This window comes from Nestor notabilis, unplaced genomic scaffold, assembly GCF_000696875.1.
Source record: "Nestor notabilis isolate BGI_N333 unplaced genomic scaffold, ASM69687v1 scaffold15602, whole genome shotgun sequence".
Classification (NCBI taxonomy): Eukaryota; Metazoa; Chordata; class Aves; order Psittaciformes; family Psittacidae; genus Nestor; species Nestor notabilis.
Genome location: NW_009919911.1, coordinates 76,596 through 86,345, shown reverse-complemented (window position 1 = coordinate 86,345; position 9,750 = coordinate 76,596).

Genomic DNA, 9,750 nt, shown 5'->3' with positions numbered 1-9,750 from the left:
TGGTGTTGTCGGCAAACTTGCTGAGGGCGCAGGATATTTATTCTGATCCATGTGGACTCTTACCACAGGCACAGCTGCTCCAATACCATGTACTAACATTTGGCACTGGAATTGTTATTTACTAACCAGAAGTATTTCTTCATTATTTTAACAACTGAACACTGAAAGGGAAAAAAATAACTGACAAGCATGCTTGGGGGTAGAATTAGACAGGACAGAGACAGTTCATTTTCATGTTTTGTGCCTTTTATCAGCAATTCAGTTACAAATATGGTGTGAGCAGGAGGAAAACGGAGATTCACAAGACATGTTGGCCTGTTTTGCGAAAGGGCTGGTTTAAGTGGGTTTATAATACTATAATACATGTTTGATGAGAAGCCAATACTGTGCTAAAATTCGAATTCCGATAGTAGGTAAATAAGGAGCTGGACATATAGTTTGCATTTTGAAGAACTGCTTATTTGACATTCCACTTGTAAGAGAAAACTTTTTTATTATACTCCAGTAGTTTCAGATATGAGCAACTTTCTCAAGAAAATAAATAATAGAGCTATTTTTTTTCCTTCTTTCCGTATTTCTAACTTTCAGTTCAAAGGGGAGCTGTTTGAGGATATGCCTGTACTCATCATCATTAGGCATCTTTTTTTGTTTGCCTTGAAATGGGATAGAGGGCAAGCTGCTTTCCTGTTCAAATCAGGAGTTTCTGAGCTTCAAAGAAATGGTTAGGTTTTGAGATTAGTGACACTGTGGTAGCTCCAACACCACAGAGCAAAGCTGGGCTTTGCAGGAGCGGGTGCACTCTGCACGGCTCTCGGAGTGGTGGAGTGGACTGCAGTGGGTCTGGGGTCCAGGGTCAACCCCTCAGCCTGTCTGTGTGAGGTGTGTTTTGTTGACCTTGTGTTCATCATGCAGCACTGTGTATGTACTTACTCAAAGGCAAGTGCTTTGAAACAGTGCCTTATTTTCTTAACTATGAGAGGGAGTTTACAGGTAAGAGAGAATTGTCTAGCACTGTGGGTTATTGGGAGGCATTTAGAGATGTGCTGAACAGACAGCAGGAACAGCTGTATATTTGAGCAGCATGGAGGGACGAGTATTGGGGTGGAGCAGTATGATAGGAATTGAGCTGGTGGGAGTGTCCAGCTCTTCTTGCAAATGCTTGGCTTAAATCCAAATGTTTGCTGTGCTGACAGTGATGATCTGCTTCCTTCACCCCAGCATTTAACAGCTGCCTTGAACACGTAGCCATGTTGTAGCAGAGCAGAGGCAGCATGGTACTGTTTGGTGTAGTTACCCAGTGGCTCAAAGTAACAAGAACTGTCTAGCACCTTGAGAGCCATTCAGGGAAGTAAATACCTTTGATTTACTGTCTTGGTTTCAGCTGGGATAGAGTTAATTTTCTTTCCAGTAGCTGGTGCAGTGCTGTGTTTTGGCTTTAGTCTGAGAATGGTGCTGATAACACACCAATGTTTTAGTTGTTCCTAAGTAATGCTTACTCTGATCAAGGACGTTTCAGTTTTCCATGCTCTGCCAGTGAGGAGGGGGGCACAAGAACCTGGGATGAAGCAGAGACAGGACACCTGACCCAAACTAGCCAAAGGGGTATTCCATACCACAGCACGTCATGCCCAGTATGTAAACATGTAAACTGGGGTGGTGGTGGGAGGGGAGGTGGCCAGGAGGGGCCAATCACTGCTCAGGTCAGGCTAGGTATCAGTCACAGGTGGTGAGCAGTTATATTGTGTGTCACTTATTTTTTTTTCCTCATGGGGTGGGGTTTATTCCTTCCTCTCTCTTTATTTCCTTTCATCATTACTATTACTATCACTATCATTATTGTGTTATTATTATATTCAGTTATTAAACTCTTCTTTTCTTGACTGATTTTTTTTTTTTTTTTTTTTTTTTTTTTTTTTTTTTTATTTTTTTTTTTTTTTTTTTTTTACATTTTCTTCCCTCCTTCGGGGGGTAGTTATTGAGCAGCTGCGTGGTACTTAGTTGCTAGCTGGGCTTAAACCACAACACAACAGCCAGCTCAGTGAGCATGGTTATGATGCCATCAATTAAAATAGGTGGATTTTTTTTGCATACTTCTGCACTAGTGAAGAGCCTCTTGCTTATCCTTTAGAAAGAAGGTACACTGCTAATTTGAAAGGTAAATACCTGCTGATAGTAGTATTTTATGGTTCCAGAATGTTTTCAGCATGAAACAGACTTACTGGAATTCTGTGGCACGCTTTTCACTGTGTGGTATACTTTCAAGCTCATCTAATGAGAGTTACTATTTTGCTTGTTCCTGGGGACATATGACTTAAGTATTGGTTTTACTGAGTGTCACCATATCCAGCCTCATAATTCAAAACTTTTGTAGCAAGCCTTGTTCTCTTTATCTTCCTTGTTCTTGTTTTCTCCTGCATTCCCACTTGTTACACTGTTAATACTGCTTCCTCCCTCCCAAATCGGGCTGCATCAAAAGCAGCGTGAGCAGCAGATCGAAGGAGGTGATCCTGCCCCTCTGTTCTGCTCTCTGAGGCCTCACTTGGAGTGTTGTGTACAGTTCTGGTGTCCTCAACATAAAAAGGACATGGAGCTGTTGGAGCAAGTCCAGAGAAGGGCCATGAGGATAATAAGGGTCTGGAGCACCTCCCATATGAAGACAGGCTGAGAAAGTTGGGGCTGTTCAGCCTGGAGAAGAGAAGGCTGTGTGGAGACCTCACAGCAGCCTTCCAGTATCTGAAGGGGGCCTACAAGGATGCTGGGGAGGGACTCTTTGTTAGGGACTCTAGTGATAGGACAAGGGGTAATGGCTTTAAACTTGAACAGGGGAACTTTAGGTTAGATATAAGGAACAAGTTCTTCACAGTGAGGGTGGTGAGGTACTGGAATAGGTTGCCCAAGGAAGTTGTGAATGCTCCATCCCTGGAGGTGTTCAAGGCCATGCTGGACAGAGTCTTGGGCGACATGGTTTAGTGTGTGGTGTCCCTGCTCATGGCAGGGGGGGTGGGACTAGATTATTTTACAGTCCTTTCCAACCCTAACTGTTCTATGATTTTGTAAGTCATTGATACCCAGGGCAGGAGAAGGGACTGAAATGACACCAGAACTGAAAAGGGCTCTGGAATGCTACTCCCTGTTGAACAGAGGAGGGAAGGTAGTAATAGAAAGGTAGGTGAAGTGGAATGATGGATGTGGATACCAGGAAACTATTGAAAAGACAGGGATTGATTGATAAGATGATAGGTTCAAGGGATTGAGGTTGTTGAAGTTAAGAGAGCTGGGAATGATACCAGGATGGGAGTGAGGGGTGCTGCATCTTAACTAAGAAAAGAAGATAGGGAGCTGCTGAGATGATAGGTGGTTGTGCTGCGGTAATGTACTTTTTCCTCACTGTCCTTCCTCACTCCTCTTTTCTCACTGTTTGCTTGCCCAGGTTTTTTTTTTTTTCCTTCTCAGCTGAGAGGAATAGGGAATGGGAGAGTCCCTGAGAGCAAGGAAGGAGTAAATGAGTAAACAGATCCACAAAGTCCAGCCAAGCTCAGTGTCTTGCCTGAAATGCAGCCCAGCCTCACTGCCAGGGCATGCCTTGACACTGTAGCTCAACTGCATTCTTGTTGCCACAGACTGAGCATGGAGTGCATGCCTGACAGTTAAATTAATCTCTTTTTCTTGCCTAATCTTGCCCTTTTGACTAATTAATCACAGAGACACTGTGCTCTGTGCACAGGGACTCTGGTATGGGTTTTATATCTAAGAGCACTTCACTCAAACTGGTGAATGTTTGAAGTGTTTTTTGGGCATGCCGAGGCAGAGTTACTGTGTGTGTCAGCACCAAATTGGTCTATTTTTTACAAGGAAAAAAGATTTTCTTGACTAAAGAAAATTTTTTATGGTGTTCTAATTTTCCTGGTAGAAAAATAAAGACGTGGAAAAGAGATGAAGGGAGCTTTATTTTGAAAATCTGTGTGGAAGAGGAATCTTTAGTTTTTTAATAAAAATTCTATGAAGTAAGGGGACAAGAAGGGGGAAGGGAATATTTTAAGCCATGAGGAAATAATGGTCTAATGTCTATCTTACCTATGTCTTGTTCGGTACTTTACCATGACCTCACAACAACCCTTATTCCTTGGAGTTCACTGACTTTATGTAATTGAGCCTTGAGCAAATAAATCCTAATAATTATCTGAAGTGTGCATTTTCTTATTTCCAAAATAATACCTGTTTCTTTGTAAAAGCAAAGATTAACCATGAAAGTAAACATTTTAAACGGGTCATTAATATGTCACAGAAGAATTGAGGCTGTGAACAAAGTTCTAACTATTCATAAAAAATTTTGCTTAGTTTTTGAAAAAGCACAGGGATCGATCAAAAGAAGTTGGGTATATGCCTTAGAAAATTATAAAGTTCACTGCCATCATTTAATTTTTTTAATTCAGGAAATTAGTTACAAAGATTTTTGGGAAAAGTGGTAACTACTCATATAAAACTTGGACTTTGAAAAGGTTACAGGCTGTAAAACGCTGATAAAATTTTGTGATCTGGTAAAACAAATCTAAAATAATAGAGGTATTTGATCATTTTGCTGTGGAATATATTTATTTTGAACAACTGGATGGCATTCAGTAGCTAGTATTGTAAGTTGGTGGCTTCAGCCCATTCTTTTGTTGACTCATGACTGTGTTTCTCACAGATTTCTGTGTTGTCAAGCAAGCAAACCAGATTTTAAATTGGAATGACGAATGAACTGTTAATCCCTTCAGGGCAGGGCTGAGGGAGCAGGGCAGGCAGGGGAAAGTTTGTGCTGCCGGAGTGGATAAACAGAGGATGTCAGTTTTCCATGCAGCTTGTCTGACTCTAATGAGTGCTTCATTTTTAAAGAATATAGCTGGATTAATCATTAAAATAACCTCCTTACTTTGTAAGCTGTAACTAATAAAGGGAACCCATAGCTCGTAACTTACTGAAGGAGAAAGGACTTCTTACTAGGTTTTGCACAGAAAGAGTCTGGTTCCCACTGGTGATATAGTGGTGGTGATCAGGGTGCAGACAGATGTCTGAATGGCTTGTGTCTCCAAAGAACAAAGCTGACGCTCTCAGGCTGTTAGCCACTGGGAAATGCTATGCATAACCCTCTTAAAATCTTCTGGCATTTGTTTTATATACCATATACTCTAGTCTTTCAGAGATTCCCGTAAGGCTTCATTCTGCAGCTGCCTTACGTTTGGAATCTCATTCAGATCCTGCTCTTCCCTCCCAAAGCTTTCCTTGCCTCTCTTGCCATATGGACTGCGTTGCCCAGGAAGGTGTGTGAGCACCAGACAGAAAGTCCGAGAAGGCTGTACTTGCTGATCAGCTACTTTTCATTTGCTCTGACGTAAGAACATAAGGATTGTGTTTTCTCTTGAGTCTGAGGAGGAAAAAAAATGTTTTATGTCTTGAGTGAGAAAAGAAAAACTCTTGGGAGGAGAGTGGCAAACCGTGAAAAAAGATGTTTAATAAATGAAATGCAGAGCATTACACTGATCCTTTGAAGAAAGGCACATTTGCTCAAAAATGGAAGGATTTCTACAGTCTTGTAGACCAAATTCTCCAAGTGAGCATGACTGGGCATGTGTTCGGCTCTTTGATTCTCCTTGTGCATGGGCTAACAGCCCACTGATTGTGTGGGTTATAGTAGCTGAATGCTGATGAGGCATTCCATAGGTCATTGGCAAAAAATTACCGAACCCAGGTGTGGCAGAGCAAAAAAACCCACATGGTATCACTTCAGGAACATATTTGGGTATGCATGGCTTTGTAGTTTGGCTATCCTTACCTGCCTGGGCTGCTTGGCAGCAGAGGGACATAGTGACTTGTTGGTACCCATAGCCATTAACTTTCTGTGAGGGCCTCTGCTCTTAGCTTCCTTTCTGGCATAATATGCTTACACAAGAGTTTGGAAGGGCATCCTTTGAGGACAGTCATGTGTTTTTTGTATCTTTGCCAGTGGGATGATTGCGATGGCTGATAATAGGGCACGGGATATTCACCCTGCCCTGGCTATTGCACTGAAGTAGACTACTGCAGGACACAAGAATTTTAACTCTAGTTTTCCTTTGCTAACTGTAATTAGTATTTAATATTTCCACTGTCAAAAAAAATTCTGAGAAATCTGTGTTCTTGGAAATACTTTGGAGAAGGGTATTTGAAATGGTGACTGGGCTGGGACAAAGAGCAAAATGCTCAGACTCCCTCCATGTACTGTTGTTTTCTGAAGTCCCAGTTTTTCCTATGTCCTGTTGCCGTGTTAGTAACAAAAATAGAGGTTATTTTTCACCAGTTCTTAACACCTGTTGCCTGAAAAGCATAGACAAATTAGAGTAAGTGATTAATTGCAGGAATCATGTCATATTCAAGTCAAAACAAAAAATCTCTAGAACCATAGTAAGAGTCTTGTATTACATCTCTGCAAAAAAACAAGCCATTGTGCTTCATGCTTTATATCCTTCACTGCCATTGCCCATCATTGCAACAAAAAAAAAAATCCTGTACTCTGCAGGATAGAAGGCCACGAGGAGGGAAATTTTATTTTGCGTGTGTTCTTCTTGTGTGTGCTGTTCACTGTTAATCTCTGAAAAAAATGTGAATTGTTGGAACAAATGCCTTTTAAAATGCAGAATGACTGCAATAGTGATTTTGTGCTTGGATTTGCTATTTTTATTTGTGTTTGTATCTAAATGGTTGAGAGGATCAAGAAAGAAATGCGTTCCTGTAATGTGTTTGGTGGTGGTGGTCATTTGCTTAGCTTGGTAGAACAAATAGAAGAAAAACTCATAATTAAGCTAAATTACTTTTGTATCTCAGTTTTTAGCCTTAGATTGAGAAATAAAAAGACATTTTGGGCATATGCCAGAGCATATATGCTCCATGTATGGAGCACTGGCATATATGGAGCTTGTACCCTTTCATGGGATGCCACTGTGGTGCGCAGGAATTTTATTCAGACTGAAACTTTTGACCCTATTTGGACAGTCCACATAAATCTTTCTAAAAACAGGTTTGAATTATTTTGATTTTTTTAATCCATGTTTGAAAATAACATGTGTATTTCTAGTGCTTTACCAGGTTCTGATAGCCTTTATGTGGATAGCTATCTGAACAGCTGTCTGAATTAGAGCAAAAAATTATTTGATCCTTTGTTTGTGTCTTTTATTATTTTCTCAATGGTTATCTCCCTTCTGTGGCTGAATTTCATCGTCACTGGATTTCCATTCAGTATATCCATTATCTCACTGTCCTACTGTCTTATATATGAATTCCCTGTAGAAGTGGACCTATGGTTGTCTGACTTGCTTAAGAGCAAAACCTCTCCTGAGGCTGTTTTTAAGTTATAGTACCTGAGGATGATCTGGTAGTGTCTCTGCACTAGAAGGTTGTACTCATCGTAGTGGGTTTCTGTGCTGTTGCTGTGTGTGGTTTCTGCATTGGAGTTTTCAGGGCAGGGTGAGGATGTCAGCTGGGGTCACTTTTACCCTGTTCCATATGAAGAGTATTCCAGCAGAACAGGGTCTGGTGATTACACACCAGACAGGTAATTGCACCTGATATTCAGACAGGGAATATATTTAATATCTTTCCTTGGCCCTTCATGCCTCTGTCTTTGCTTCTCTCTGAAAGTGGTTTTCACATAATGAGTTTATTTCTGTTCCCACTTCTTTCCGCTTGTTTAAGTCCCTGCAGGCTGTCAGTGCTGCAGCTCTGTACTCTGAAGATGGAGCCACACACATATACCCATCCACTGCTGCAGAAAAAAGGCCCAGGTGCTTGTGCAAGGTTCCAGGTATTAGAGGAGATGCTCCTCCTGGAAAGCTGCTGCTTTACTGAACTGCTGCCTGCCTTCCTTTCTCCCCTGTGACTAGTGGTGGTAAGCAGGCTTAATGAGGACCTTGCAGAAGAATGAGCCCTGCTAATTGACACATCCATTTGACATTGCAGGGGTGCTGAATTTTAGTATCTTGGCCACATGCATATATATGTGACCTAGTGAGGAGCAGTAAATGTCTACTGTATTTTTTTCTTTTTTTTTCTTTTTTTTTTGTTTAATTGGCGAATATTCTTACATTGGTTTGTTACTCTCGGAAGTGTTTTCTGCCAGCATTTCAGTCATTCAGCTTCTCTCAAGGAAGCAGTGTTTTAGCTTTTTCCACAACGTTGCTGGTTTAGCTTTTTCCTCCTTGCCGGAGGAAATCCTTCAGTGAAATGGACTCTGACAGGTTTGTAACAGGATGAAGGAGCCACTTCAGTTTTCTGATGACTTTGCATAGTCTGTCTAGGGAGAAAAGTACAGTGATTAGCAATTGCCTACAAAAGAGGGATGTTAAGAGTCTATGGTATTTGCCATGTGAAGTCTCTAGTTCTTGAAGTGATTGTGGTTTTGCATTAATTGCTTGTAGATTTTTTTTTTTGTGATAACCTGTAGATATCTTTGCAAAAACATTTGCTCCCTTTTGTGTCTTCCTCTATCCTACCCTCTCCCTGCCCCCCCCCCAAAAAAAAAACCAACCCAGAAACAAACCAGAACAATCCCAAAAATTCAGTACAAAATATCTCAGTAAAGTGTTCTGAGGGAAATGTGCTGTAGAAAGTAGTATCAGTGACCTGCTGGCGCAGTTTTGTGCATAGTGCACAACAGCACTCCTCAGGGGGTCAGTCTCCTTTACAGAATGTAGTCACTCAGTGCACAGAAAGAAATATTAAGTCTTGCTTCAAAACCACATTCGAGTTTCTGGCAAAAAGCAGAAGTGTGTAAATGCAGGAAGATGCATTTAGCATTCAGACTCCTGTGGGACTCTAACTGGGGACAAAGAATAAGCATTGAAATCAGTAACAATTTCTGCTTTTGGAAGATGGAAATTAGGGATAGTAAATTTAAATAATGGTTAGAGGGTTTTTTCCACACATACACAACTGACGTAAGAATTATCTTTTTTGCAAGCCATTATATTTAGAGAGAGGTATAATATTCCCCTTCAGTAGCAGAGGGAAACTGAAGCTCCTTTGTACAAGTTTGGTGCGCTTGCAGTTGCTCATTTCCTAGTGTGTGCTTTCATGTGTGTAAACACTTAGTGTTTTGTCTTGTCTTTTGCCTTATGGACAGAAGATGGGCTTTCTCAGGACAGAATTCTGCAGTGCCCTGATGTGTCCAGATGTAGCTAGTCAGGAGTGCTCAATTCCTGGCACACTCAGTAGTGGTTTATGAGTGAATCTGGCTAAATAGTTTTCTGTGTCAGGCTGGATTCAGTTACCAGAGAAAATCTTGGGTTTGGCTCTTCTGTCTCCAACTGCTACCACAAGCTTTCCTAGCTAAACAAAACCGAGGAAGTTTCAGATATTAAGGTTGGTGAATGAAATGTTGCAAGGAACTGGCAATGAAGAGTTTTCAAGAGAATGCCATACGTATACCCCCACATGTATCGTTTTTACCATGATCAGTGAGCTTGGCATAAGATTTGGGGATAGCAGGCAGCCCCAGGCTTGTTATCCAATTAGAGTATAAAACCCTAAAATTTTCTTTGTCAACTGAGTACTCAAATTCGCTTTTCATCAAAATGTTTAGTTGTTTTTCCGTTGTAAAATGTCCGTGTTAGCCATACTGTCCTTAAACTTTTTTTTTTTTTTTTAATATGAATTAAAAGAGCTAAAGCATGTGGTATTCTTTCCCCTTTTGAAGTGAATATTTGCAAAGTGTGCAAAGTATTTGCATAACTTGCAGGC